Below are 13393 nucleotides of genomic sequence, written 5' to 3'. Positions count from 1 at the left end.
CAGCCATTAGTTCTTCCCATATTTCTTCTGCCTCATTCTCTCTCTCTTCTCCCTCTGGTATTCCAAATGCATATATGTTAGACCACTTGATATTGTCTCACCTTAAATATGAAAACATAGCCTCATTATGGGTAAAAGGATGAAAAAATAGACGCCATCCAATCACTAAAGAAAGCTGGAGTAGCTGTATTGTATTAATATTTGAAAAGGTAAACTTCAAAATAAGGAATATTTTCAAGGATAAATAGTGGTATTATATAGTGATAAAGAAATTAATCCTCCAAAAAGACTTAATAATCCTATGTACACAGCTAACAACAATGCTTAAAAAAACACACACAGCAACAACTGCTAGAACTCAAAGGAGAAAAAGGCAAATCTACTTAGAGATGGAGACTTCAGTGATGCATAGAAAAAGGAGGCAAAGAAGACATAGAGGATCTGAATAATATCATTAACCAACGTGACCTCAGTGGCACTTACAGAATACTGTACTCAACAACGGCACAGTACATATTCTTTTCAGTTGCACACAGGACAGGCACAAGATAGACCATATACTGACCCATAAAGAAAACCTTAACAAACTTTTAAAAATGGAAATCTCTTCTTGGCTCCTGGAGGTGCAGCCTGTGGGCAAGAGTCATGGGGTCGGCCAGAGAGCATGTGGAGCGCTCCTGCTGGGCCCAGGAGCAAAGGGCAGGCAGGAAGATGGAAGGAAGGAAGGAAGGAAGGAAGGGAGGGAGGAAGGAAAGAAGGAAGGAAGGAAGGAAGGAAAAAAAGGAAGGAAGAAAAGAAGGAAGAGGGGAGGGAGGAAAGAAGGCAGAAAGAAACTCTCAAAAAGATGTTCTTGGAGCACAATGGAATTAAACTAGAAATCAGTAAGTGTAAGATATCTGGAAAATCCCCAAATAATCAGAAATTAAACAATATACTTTTATGTCATTCATGGACAAAGAAAATAAGCCTCAAGACAAATTTAAAAATACTTTGGGAGTGCCTAGGTGGCTCAGTTGGTTAAGTGTCTGACTCTTAATTCGGCTCAGGTCACGATCTCACAGTTCATGAGTTCAAGCCTCACATCCAGCTGAGATAGAGCCTGCTTGGGATTCTTTCTCTCTCTCCCTCTACCCCTCCCCCCTGCTCACGAGTGTGTGCACTTCCTCTCTTTAAAAAAAATACTTTCAACAAAATAAAAATGACAATTCATTATATCTCATCTCTGGGTTTCAACTAAAGTAATGCTGAGAGGAAAGTGCATAGCACTAAAATGTTTACATTGGGTAAGAAGCAATGTCTCCAATCAATAATCTAAGCTTCTACTCTAAGAAACTAGAAAAAGAAAAGCAATGAAACCCAAAACAAGCAGAAGAAAGGAAATAATTAAGAGCCTAAATTAATGAAACTGAAAAGAAGGGAAAGCCTTCCTACCACCCCTCACCCCCTAGAAGAGTCCTATGTCGCTATGTACATTAGTGGATGCAAACAGAGATGTGTGGAGGAGGAAGAATTTATAGAATTACTCAGATCAGGCTCTGGGTGTTAGCTCTGTCCCACCCAGGACCTCTGAAAACTAGATGCTATAAAATGTTTTTTTTTTTAATACTGTAAGCTATCTATGTCATTTTATTTATTTTTTAGATGTTTTATTTTTGAGAGAGAGAGCACCAGCAAGGGAGGGGTGGTGGTGGGGGGGGGGCAGGGACAGAGGATCTGAAGCAGGCTCCATGCTGATAGCAGAGAGCCCAATATGGCGCTCAAACTCATGAACCATGAGATCATGACCTGAGCAGAAGCTGGAGGCTCATCCAACTGAGCCACCCAGATGCCCCTATGTCATTTTAAAAGCTAACATCTGGGAGGTTCTTGGGTGGCTCTGTAGGTTAAGCAGCTGACTGTTAATTTCTGCTCAGTTCATGATCTCACAGTTTGTGAGATGGAGCCCCCACGTCAGGCTAGTCTACCATCATGCAGTGGGTGAGGGTCCCCCAGAGCTGATACCCCTGCTCACTGTCTTTCCACTATGCATTGTGTAGAGGAGTTGAGTCTCACTGGGCTCTGCCTCCCTCACTGCTTTCAGGTCTTAACACATCTTCACCTCCAGCAGACTCTTCTTGCTCCTTTCCTTTTAGCCACAATTCCCTTCCTTCTCACCATAACCCTGTCACTCTCTATCCCCCTTCCTTGCTCAAATGTTTCTTCTTAGCACTCATCGCCATTTACATGGACCTATTTTACTTATTTATCTTGCATATTGTCTGTCTCTCTACCATAGAGAGTAAGCTCCTTGAGGGTAGACATTTTGGTCTTTTTCTTTTTTTTTTAAATTTATTTTTAAAAAAATTTACATACAAGTTAGTTAGCATATAGTGCAACAATGACTTCAGGAGTCATTACTGCCCCTTTCCCATTTAGCCCATCCACCCTCCCACAATCCCTCCAGTAACCCTCTGTTTGTTCTCCATATTTAAGAGTCTCTTCTGTTTTGTCCCCCTCCCTGTTTTCATATTATTTTTGCTTCCCTTCCCTTATATTCATCTGTTTTGTATCTTAAAGTCCTCATATGAGTGAAGTCATATGATATTTGTCTTTCTCTGACTAATTTTGTTTAGCATAATACCTTCTAGTTCCATCCACATAGTGGCAAATGGCAAGATTTCATTCTTTTTGATTGCCGAGTAATACTCTTATTTTGTGTGTGTGTGTGTGTGTATATATATATATATATATATATATATATATACCTCTTCTTTATCCATTCATCCATTGATGGACACATTTGGGCTCTTTCCATACTTTGGTTTTTGTTGATAGTGCTGCTATAAACATTGGGGTGCATGTGCCCCTTCAAAAAAACACATCCGTATCCCTGGGAAAAGCTTCAAGAGAATAGGTGTTAACTCTTCCTTAAATGTTTGGTAGAATTCCCCTGGAAAGTTATCTGGCCCTGGACTCTTGTTTTTTGGGAGATTTTTGATTACTAATTCGACTTTTTTACTGGGTGTGGGTCCGTTCAAATTTTCTATTTCTTCCTGTTTCAATGTGGGTAGTTTATATGTTTCTAGGAATTTGTCCATTTCTTCCAGATTACCCATTTTATTGGTATATAATTGCTCTTAATATTCTCTTATTATTGTTTTTCTTTCTGGTGTGTTGGTTGTGATGTCTCCTTTTTTATTCTTGATTTTTTTTTTAATTTGCATCCTTTCCTTTTTCTTTTTTGATCAAACTGGCTAGTGGTTTATCAATTTTGTTAATTCGTTCCAAGAACCGGCTTCTGGTTTCATTGATATGTTCTACTGTTTGTTTGTTTGTTTGCGGGGGCGGGGGGTTGATAGCATTGATTTCTGCCCTAATCTTTATTATTTCCTGTCTTCTGCTGGTTTGGGATTTTATTTGCTGTTCTTTTTCCAGTTCTTTAAGGTGTAAGTTTAGGTTCTGTATCTGAGACCTTTCTTCCTTCTTTAGGAAGGCCTGGATTGCTATATACTTCCCTCTTATGACTGCCTTTGCTGCATCCCAGAAGTTTTGGGTTGTGGTGTTATTATTTTCATTGGCTTCCATGAACTTTTTAATTTCCTCTTTAACTTCTTGGTTAGCCCATTCATTCTTTAGTAGGATGTTCTTCAGTCTCCAAGTGTTTGTTATCTTTCCAAATTTTTTCTTGAGGTTGATTTAGAGTTTCATAGCATTGTGGTCTGAAAATATGCACGGTATAGTCTCAATCCTTTTGTACTTGTTGAGGGCTGATTTGTGTCCCAGTGTGTGATCTATTCTGGAGAATGTTTCAGGTGCACTGGAGAAGAATGTATAGTCTGCTGCTTTAGGATGAAATGTTCTGAATATATCTGTTAAGTCCATCTGGTGCAGTGTGTCATTCAAAGCCATTGTGTCCTTTCTGATTTTCTGTTTAGATGATCTGTCCCTTGATGTAAGTGGGGTGTTGAAGTCCCCTACTATTATGGTATTATTTTCAATGAGTTTCTTTATGTTTGTGATTAATTGATTTATATATTTGGCTGCTGCCACATTTGGTGCACAAATGTTTACAATTGTTAGGTCTTCTTGGTGTATAGACCCCTTAATTATGATATAAGGCCCTTCTTCATCTCTTGTTACAGTCTTCATTTTAAAATTTAGATTGTCTGATATAAGTATGGCTACTTTCTTTTGTTGACCATTAGCATGATATATGGTTCTCCATCCCCTTACTTTCAATCTGAAGGTGTCTTTAGGTCTAAAGTGGGTCTCTTGTAAATAGCATATAGACAGATCTTGTTTTCTATCCATTCTGTTACCCTATGTCTTTTGGTTGGAGCATTTAGTCCATTGACATTTAGAGTGAGTACTGAAAGATATGAATTTATTGCCATTATGTTTCTTGTAGAGTTGGAGTTTCTGGTGGTGTTCTCTGGTCCTTTCTAGTCTTTGTTGCTTTTGGCTTTTTTTTTTTTTTTCTGTCTTTTCTCCACTTAGAGATTCCCCCTTAAAATTTCTTGCAGGGCTGGTTAGTGGTCACAAACCCCTTTAATTTTTGTTTGTCTGGGAAATTTTTAATCTCTCCCTCTATTTTGAATGACAGCCTTGCTGGATAAAGAATTCTTGGCTGTGTATTTTTCTGATTCAGCACATTGAATATACCCTGCCACTCCTTTCTGGCCTGCCAAGTTTCTGTGGCTTGGTCGATGGTCGGTTTTTGTTGAATCTAATGGGAGTCCTCTGTGCTTCCTGGATTTTGATGTCTGTGTCTTTCCCCAGGTTAAGAAGTTTTTCGCTATGATTTGCTCATATTACCCTTCTACCCCTTTTTCTCTCTCTTCATCTTCTGGGACCCCTATGATTCTGATGTCATTCCTTTTTAATGAGTGACTGATTTCTCTAATTCTTAAATTGTGCTCTTTTGTCTTAGTCTCCCCCTTTTTTTCTGCTTCATTATACTCCATAAGTTTGTTCTCTATATGACTGATTTGCTGCTCTGCCTCATTCATCCTTCCCGCTGTGGCATTCATTTGAGATTTCAGCTCAGTTATAACATTTTTTATCTCATCCTGACTAGCTTTTACTTCTTTTATTTCCACAGAAAGGGATTCTAATTCATTTTCAACCCCAGCTAGTATTCTTATTACTGTGATTCTAAATTCTGGTTCAGACATCTTGCTTGTATCTGTGTTGATTAAGTCCCTGGCTGTTGGTTCTTCCTGCTCTTTCTTTTGGGGTGAATTCCTTCATTTTGGTATTTTGAAGGAAGAAAAGGAATTATTAATAAGGTAAAAAAAATTAAAAAATTAAAAATAACACACTCACACACACAAAATCAAATGATGCTAGATCTTAGGTGTGTTTTGGTTTAGTTGTTGAAAGGAGCTTGATAGATTAGAGAAAAAAGGGGGGAAAAGGGGGAAACATTTGAAAATTTGAAAAGATGAATACAATGAAATAGAATAAAATGAAATTATGGAAGAAAGAAGAATTTGAAAAACTTACAAAAAAGTAAAAAATATAGTAGAAAAAATTAAAGAAAATTATTTTTAATAAAAATTGATAATACATGTTTTCTCTTTCTATATTCAAGAAAAAGAAAGAAAATGAAAAGAAAAGAAAATTGAATAGATGGACCAGTGAACAGACTGAAATATGATTGAAATTACATCGTTTTCCCCTAGAAGTCAAACTACGAAGCACTTTAAAGTCCATAAACTAAGCAGGTGGAGATGCCCCAGGGTGTTCCTGAAGAGTGAGGTTGGCCCTGCTGGGCGGGGCTTCGTGTAACAGCTCCATTCTCCACCAGATGGCTTTGCTTAGCTTGCTGGGGTGAATTGTTGTGGTGCCTGTAGGTGTGTATGCACATGCGCAGCAGGGGTGAAAATGGCATCACCCAGCTACCCAGTCTCTAGTATTGGAACTCTATTCTCCCCAAGCAATAATAGCATACTGTCCTTTGTCTCTGGCTTCCATCCACTTCCTTCTTTTACACTGTCTGTGACCAAGCCATCAGGTTGCCAGAGTTTTATCTCAGATGCGGCTGTGTTTCCCAACCCCTCGCTTCTGAGGGACTGTGGCTTTGACCCGCTCAGACCTTCTGGGGGAGGGTCTCACTGAGCAATGGCCGGGTGCTGGCCGCACCCAGGAACATTCAGGAGACCGCGCTGCTGCCAATGCCCAGGGACTGCAGCTGGGTGCCAGCCCGCCCCAGAAAACGTTCATGCAATCGTGTAGCAGCAGTGTTTCAGGGATTATGGAAAACCACAACACACATCTGGTGCCAGTCTTCCCCTGTAACATCCTTGTACCAGCACCAGCAAATGTGGTTGTTCTCTGGGGTCTGCTGGGACCTTTGCCTGGCTCTGGGTGGCTGCACACTCTCTACCAAATGTCCTCCTAGCAGGGGAACAGCCTCTCCTTGTGTGGCCTGAGGATCCCCCAGACCTCAATCTGCTCCTGGGGATTCACCCTCTCCACCAGAGCACCGCCAGGTATCAAGCTGTGGAGTTTCAGACTCTGTGCTTCCCCTGTTTATAGAGTCTTAGTGGAATTTAAACCCTCTCCTTTCTCCTTTCTCCCTTTTTAGTTCAGTCCCTGTGGCTGTTTCTACTTTTCCACTTTCTCTCCAACTGCTTTTTGGGGGGGTGCTTTTCCCGTAGTCTCCTCTTGTCTCCATCCTTTCTCCACAAGCCAAAACAGCTCCCTGCCCTCAGCGGCTTCTGTCCCCAAGTTCACCTATCTGTGCCACGTACCTGCTGAGTTCTGTGGTTCAGGTTGTGAAGACTGTCGTGTTAATCCTCAAATCAATTTTCTAGGTGTGCAGGATGGTTTAGTGTTGATCTGGCTGTATTTCATGAACGTGCGATGCAAAAAAAACGTTCATGCTGTTCCGCCATCTTGGCTTCTTGGTCTTTTTCTTAAGCTGAGCCTAGAATAGTGCCTGACACGTGGAAGGCATTCATTACGTATTTATTAAATGAATGAATGAGTAAAGGTTCTCTGTCATTTCACCTATAAGTTAGGAGAAAGACATTCAGAAGTCAAGACTTCGTGAGCATGTGATATGCTAGATAGCTCAAAAAGTGCCATGTTTGTTATAAAATCCCTGCTTATGATAAAGTGTGTCCTCGGCATTTGGTGGCTCATGTTATTTGTCTCAGATCAGAACCCAGTGGTAAATCTGACACAGCCTCTGCTCTCAAGACACTCTCTCCCACTCATTCAGAGTTCGAGCTAGGATACTAGATGTTCACAGGTGTGTAACAAATTAGTATTTCTTATGCATTCATTTATCACTTAACAAACATTATGGAGTGCCTGCCATCTGGCAGGTGCTGTTCTAGGTGCTACACTGTTCAGTGGATGTCTCCAAGAGAAAAAGTTTGACTAGAGAGCAATGGTCAAGTATCTTCAAAAAGAATGTACTGACATGGCATTTTTATCGTGAGTTAAAAAGCCATAAAATCAGATTTAAATGTTTAGAAATTTTGTTTGAAATTTTTATTTTAACTTGTGATTGAGTTTTATTAAATGTTTTAAAAATGACAACTCTCCTTAGGTGAGAAAATACCATGCTCCTAGTTTTTGTGAACTCTTCCACTCTCAGAGGTAGAGGATCAATGGTTGTTTTTTTTTTTTTTATTTTAATAAGCATGCTTAAAATTTTTTATTTAATGCTTTTTACAATCAAAATCATGTATGTATGTATGTTTGTATCTATTGAGAAAGATTAAAAAGGGAAATAATTCTATAAGATTTATATAAAAAATAATTGTTTGTTGTCCCCCATCTCCACTCTGTAATGACAACCTTGGTTTTAGCTGTTGTTTCTGATGTTTGCCTCTGAATTTGTAATTACCCTGCATAGATCGCCATTTCTTGATTATTTTTTGTTTTAGATATAATCTATTGATTTCTTACTTTGGAAGATGTGGGTTTTGTTGGAAACCTCATCTCACCTTTTCCTCCCCTCATCCTCCCAATAAAGTTATAGCATAATTTTTAATGAAATCAATACTTAGTGATAATATTATTTTGAAAATGCATATATTATTTAGAATTGAGCTATGGTGTACTATGGTTTTCTCTCTCTTAGAGTTAATAATTCTCACTCTCTTTTTATTTGTTCACTTGATTTTCCAAGCAACTTCCATAAATTTATCCCCAAATTGTCCATCAGCACTGTAATGCTTTCATTATGTTCTAACATTACCTTACCTCCTAGTTTTATTTTTTCCTTTGGAGACATTCCTCTAGGATGGCCAATTCACTAGGTCTATTGGCATCCATCATTCTGGAATTTCTCTTCACAGTTATTCTGGAATGAATCACTCCTACCAACTACCCTGTGATGATTTGTCCATCTTCAAACACTCCTGAACCAAGCCTTAGAGGACACTGGGGAAGAATTAAGGCTGAGCCAGACCTGACATCATGTTTCTTTTACCACCCCTGGTATTTGAGTTTCTTGACCACGGTCACAGACATCGTCAAGCCAGAATCTCTGCTCTGAGCCACTGAACTTCAAATAAAACTTGTATATTTCTTGTTAATTTTTCTTTTCATTTTTACTTTTTGCTATTTCTATCTCCTTTAGTGTTCATATATGGGCTGTACCTCTTCCTACAATCTGGGAAAATGGGACATCTCTCTACAGAGAGATTTGTTCTTAGTCCAAAGAGGTCATTTGTGGTCTTGGTCACTGGAAGGTCAGTAAAGGGCCCATTTTTATTTTATTTATTTATTTATTTACTTATTTATTTATTTTTAAAATTTTTTTTAATGTTTATTTATTTTTGAGACAGAGAGAGACAGAGCATGAATAGGGGAGGGGCAGAGAGAGAGGGAGACACAGAATCGGAAGCAGGCTCCAGGCTCTGAGCCATCAGCCCAGAGCCCGATGCGGGGCTCGAACTCACGAACCGTGAGATCGTGACCTGAGCTGAAGTCGGATGCTCAACCAACTGAGCCACCCAGGCGCCCCAAAGGGCCCATTTTTAGATGGTGCTGTCATGTCCTGTTGCTACCAAAAGCAGGCAATCCGAGTCCCCACAGTGCCCCTTGTGCCCCAAGATGTGTGGTGCCTGCTCACCAGCTCCTTCAGTTCCCCCTTGGCCATTTTCCCAAGGCTTGCCTGTAGCCTTTCATGGTTCAAAAGTTCAGAACTGACCCTCCCACAATTCCCTGAAGGTAGGTCCTGGCTGTTAACTCCCACAAAACACCACACACATACACTCTCCCCCACCCCCCCCAACACACACACAAAGGTACATGCACACACAGCTGGGGGACAAACTGCGCAGCCAGATTAAAGCGATCCCAATATTCTCTTAAATAACTCACCTGGAGAGTACCAATTGCAGTCAAGTCTTCCTCTCCAGAAGATCTCTCCCCTTTATTAAAGGACATAATACAGCTAAGTACACACTCAACTTATGTGACTCTAGCCCCTTTGTCAGCTGGCTGCCTTTCTGCCCTTTAAGTTCCTGATTTTCACACCCTGGGAAAGTTCAGAGTCCTCCTGGTGTGGCTACTTACTCCCCTAGGCTTGACAGTTTCTAAATCCCTTTGGTCTTGCCCCTAGGCTTCTCATGAGCTGTCTTGGTTTCACCTGCATCAACCCACGATGCAAAACTCAGTGTCTTCACCAGTTTCTACAAGAAATTCAACCACATCAAGCACTTCATGATTTCTGCGGTCTTTCCTAAAGATCAGTGTCTGCGAGCACTATGGGATGTGGGTCTCAGTCATAATGCACAACATCCTACCATCTCCCTACCCCCTCACACTTTTTTTCTTCTAGATCTCCCCTCCCCACCTTTTACAAGTCAGTAGCTTCTTGCTGATTTTGGTCTTTTAGCATCCATTTCTCTTCCTTTTTGCTAAGAGTATGGCAATTATTCAGGCATCCACCCCTCCCCTGGCAGCTCCTCTTCCTGGAGGAAAGCAGAACTCCTCTCCTTCCAAAGGTGGACTTAAGCCAATCAGCGTATCCTGGTGGCACTGGTTGGTTCCAGGATGGGGCATAGTCCACTTCCAGGCAATGAGATGAGAGAGATGTTGGCAGCAGACTCTAGGAAAGAAACTTCTTAGCTCTTCTGTGGATGGTACCTGAAGAGGCTCTCCCTTGTGTTGGATGTCAATAGGAAAGTATGGCAGCCTGAAAGCAACCGGCAGCCATATTGTGACCATGAGGGAGACCAGACATAGGATGATTCAGACCATTTCTTTGGTGATATCACTAAATTGTTGGATAAGCCTCACCTAAAGCTCACTGGACACTCTGCCAATGACTGATCTTTATTTTTAAGCCAGTTTGAGTTGCTCTTACTGTTACTTGCAGTCTTACTTCCCTCTTCCTTCTTCTGGGTCCAGACCCAGTTTTCTGATTTCAGCTTCTGCCCCAAGTGGGCTTATGAAAGACGTGGTCCACACTAAAGTTGGTTATCCTTAAGAGGAATTCATCAGCAGTTGCTTTTTATTCACCAACTAGATTTATTTTTATTAAAGAGAGTGAGAAAATTCAGACTGTATCATCTGCATTCAGGTTCAAATTTTAGTAACTAAGAGGCTTATCTTGGAGATATTCCCTCAAATAAAGGCAGGCAGAGCTGTGGGTGATCGATGACTTTATTTTAGAACCTGAAAGTGCAGGCAACCCCAAGAGGCTATTATCTAAATGAAATTAAAAAAAAAAGTAGTCTCTCTTGGCTGGACCCCCTGCTATGTCCTTTCTACTTTATATGTGTGTACACACACACACACACACACACACACACATCTTTCTATAGAAATTGGGCCCAGAAGCAGTAACTGTTATCAGCAGTATCAGTTATCAGCCTATACTCTTTACTTTGTTTGAAGTCTTTTTTTTTCTATTCTTTTTAATGTTTATTTTTTGAGAGAGACAGAGACAGAGCATGAGTGGGGGAGGGGCAGAGAGAGAGGGAGACACAGAATGGGAAGCAGGCTCCAGGCTCTGAGCTGCCAGCACAGAACCCAATGCAGGGATCAAACCCACGAATGTGAGATCATGAACTGAGCCAAAGTTGGATGCTTAAGCGACTGAGCCACCCAGGTGCCCTTTTTCTGTCTCTTTAGAGTGCACATATAGATCTGTCTGGGCTCACTTTCTCCAAACCTAGGAGTTTCTCAGCACTACAAGTTGGTTTCTCATATTTAACTAGAGGAAAATATTTTAGGAGGAAAGGGAAACCTAGCAAATAGCCAAAAGTGCTTGGAGATCACATGTATGAATGTTGAATAAAAGTTGGCTCGTTTCAAACGAAATGCCTCAAAGCAGAAGTGATCTGCAGGAGATAAAATTTTAAAAGTATGAAGGAGGAAGAAGATTGGAAATATAAATCATCCTTTCAATTTTAACAGGTTAGGAATTTTTGTTTTTTATTTTTTATTTTTGATGACAGACATCCAAAGTCAATCACTTTTACCGGGGAAAAGGAATAGTGTCTAAAAGCTTATACTAATATTGCTTAAGATTAGGTCACCATCTTTAACCCCTAGTTTCTTTTATTCATCAGCAATAATTATTTGTTGACTTCCTACTGTAGACCAGACATGTGTTACGTGCTGTGGATACAGTGGAGTGCAAGACTGGTTCCCTGCCATCTTGAAATTTACGGCCTAGTGACCAAAGAAAAAGCCTCTGCTGTTGTCCCCCTCAGCTCTCCCGGCTGTCAACACATGCCCTCACCATACCACCCCTGTTAGCAGACACTGGCCCTGGGATGAGGGTCTCTGTGCTTGCTACTACCCAAACTGCCAGACCTTGAGACAAATATTTCCACTAAGTCAGTCCCTGAATATCAGCCAGGGCCACAGGCCCAGAGCCACAAAGAGAGGAGGCCCCACCTGAAAGGAACCATGTTTTAGGCCCAGGAGAACTTGAATGAGTCACTCTTTCCTTGGACAGGAGTGATTTTCACTTTATTCCATCACGTCCCCCACCCCCTCCCAACCTCTGGTGTCTTTAGCACGTGGCTTTAGTTGAACAAGACTATTACCAGCTTGGCGAGGACCTCACAGATTGAGGGACCCCTTGGGTGGGGAAGGGTAGGGAGTCTGTCTCTGATTTTATTGTGGGTGTGCTGAGTACCCAGTGTGGCTTGAAGGTGTTAGGAGGTGGTGAAGCCCAGAGGGGAGGACAGCAAAGACAGCTTGAGTGAGTTGAGGGCAGACTCTGTGCTTGAAGCACGGGCTAAGGCCATGGCTGAATGTGACCTAAGATGTTTTATTTTTATTTCATTGGTTAAAAAGGAAATTTGAAATTTAAGATTTATGAGAATTATCAGCAAATATGTTTGTAGATGTGATAGGAAAAATTCTGTTACCAGTTAATTCACATAACTTTTTATTGTCACCAAAAAGTAGGTCCTCCTTTGTAGAAAATATAAAAGAAAGATTACGAAGATACACAATACTCATAATCTTATCGTCAAGAGATCATTACTATTAACATATCTCCAGCATTCTGCAAATTAGTTTTTCAAAACAAGGTTCTACATATTTTGTAACCTGCAATTTTTTTTTAGCAACTTCATATTGAGAGCATTTCTTCACGTCATTACATGATTTTCTATGACATCTTTTTTGGTAGTACTTTGTATAATATATGGTGTGGACACATGATACACTTACTTAAGTAAACTCTTTCTCTCTCTCTCTCTTTTTTAAAATTTTATTTTTAAGTAATCACTACACCCCACATGGGGCTCAAACTCACAACCCTGAGGGCAAGAATCACATGCTTTACGGACTGAGCCAGTCAGACGCCCCATTAAGTAATCTCTTTTTATTGAACATTGAGGTTGCTTCCTGTTTACCTTCACTAAAAAGAACAGTTTTGTTTTTAATTTCCAAAGATCCCTGGTGCCTTGTTTAAACGAAAATCTGGCCCCATGGAAGGCAGGGCTTTGGGTCGAAGAAGACTCAGGTTGGAGGAGCCAAGGGGTCTGGCATCCACTTTCTGTTCTGCCACTCTTGTCTGACTAGTCAGGTTAATCACTTGCTGCCTCAATTTCCACTTTGGCAAAATGGTGACATAACCCTCATAACTTCCATAACCCTGAAACTTCTCAAACTTTCCAACACTTAAGGACATGTCTGTGTTGAATGGTGGGAAGCAAAGTCTTGTGGCTGCTGGAGTATGGGAGACGGGTCTCCCTTTGCTACTTCAGGAATGGAATCTCAGCCTTTAAAGCCTTCTTTCTCCATGCTGTCTTCCACCACCTCCATCCCAAACTGGCATTCCAAAGCACGGGTTTACCAGGTCTTATTCTGTTGAGAGAGAGGGTGCATTTTGTTCCTTAGCAGTCACGGCCGTAGCCACGACTACGACTGAGTTCTCCTCCAACCCAAAGCATTGGTCTGTTCCAGCCCTGCAGATAAAGCG

Source organism: Panthera tigris, chromosome B2, assembly GCF_018350195.1.
Source record: "Panthera tigris isolate Pti1 chromosome B2, P.tigris_Pti1_mat1.1, whole genome shotgun sequence".
Lineage (NCBI taxonomy): Eukaryota > Metazoa > Chordata > Mammalia > Carnivora > Felidae > Panthera > Panthera tigris.
Note: the sequence above shows the minus strand (reverse complement) of the source record.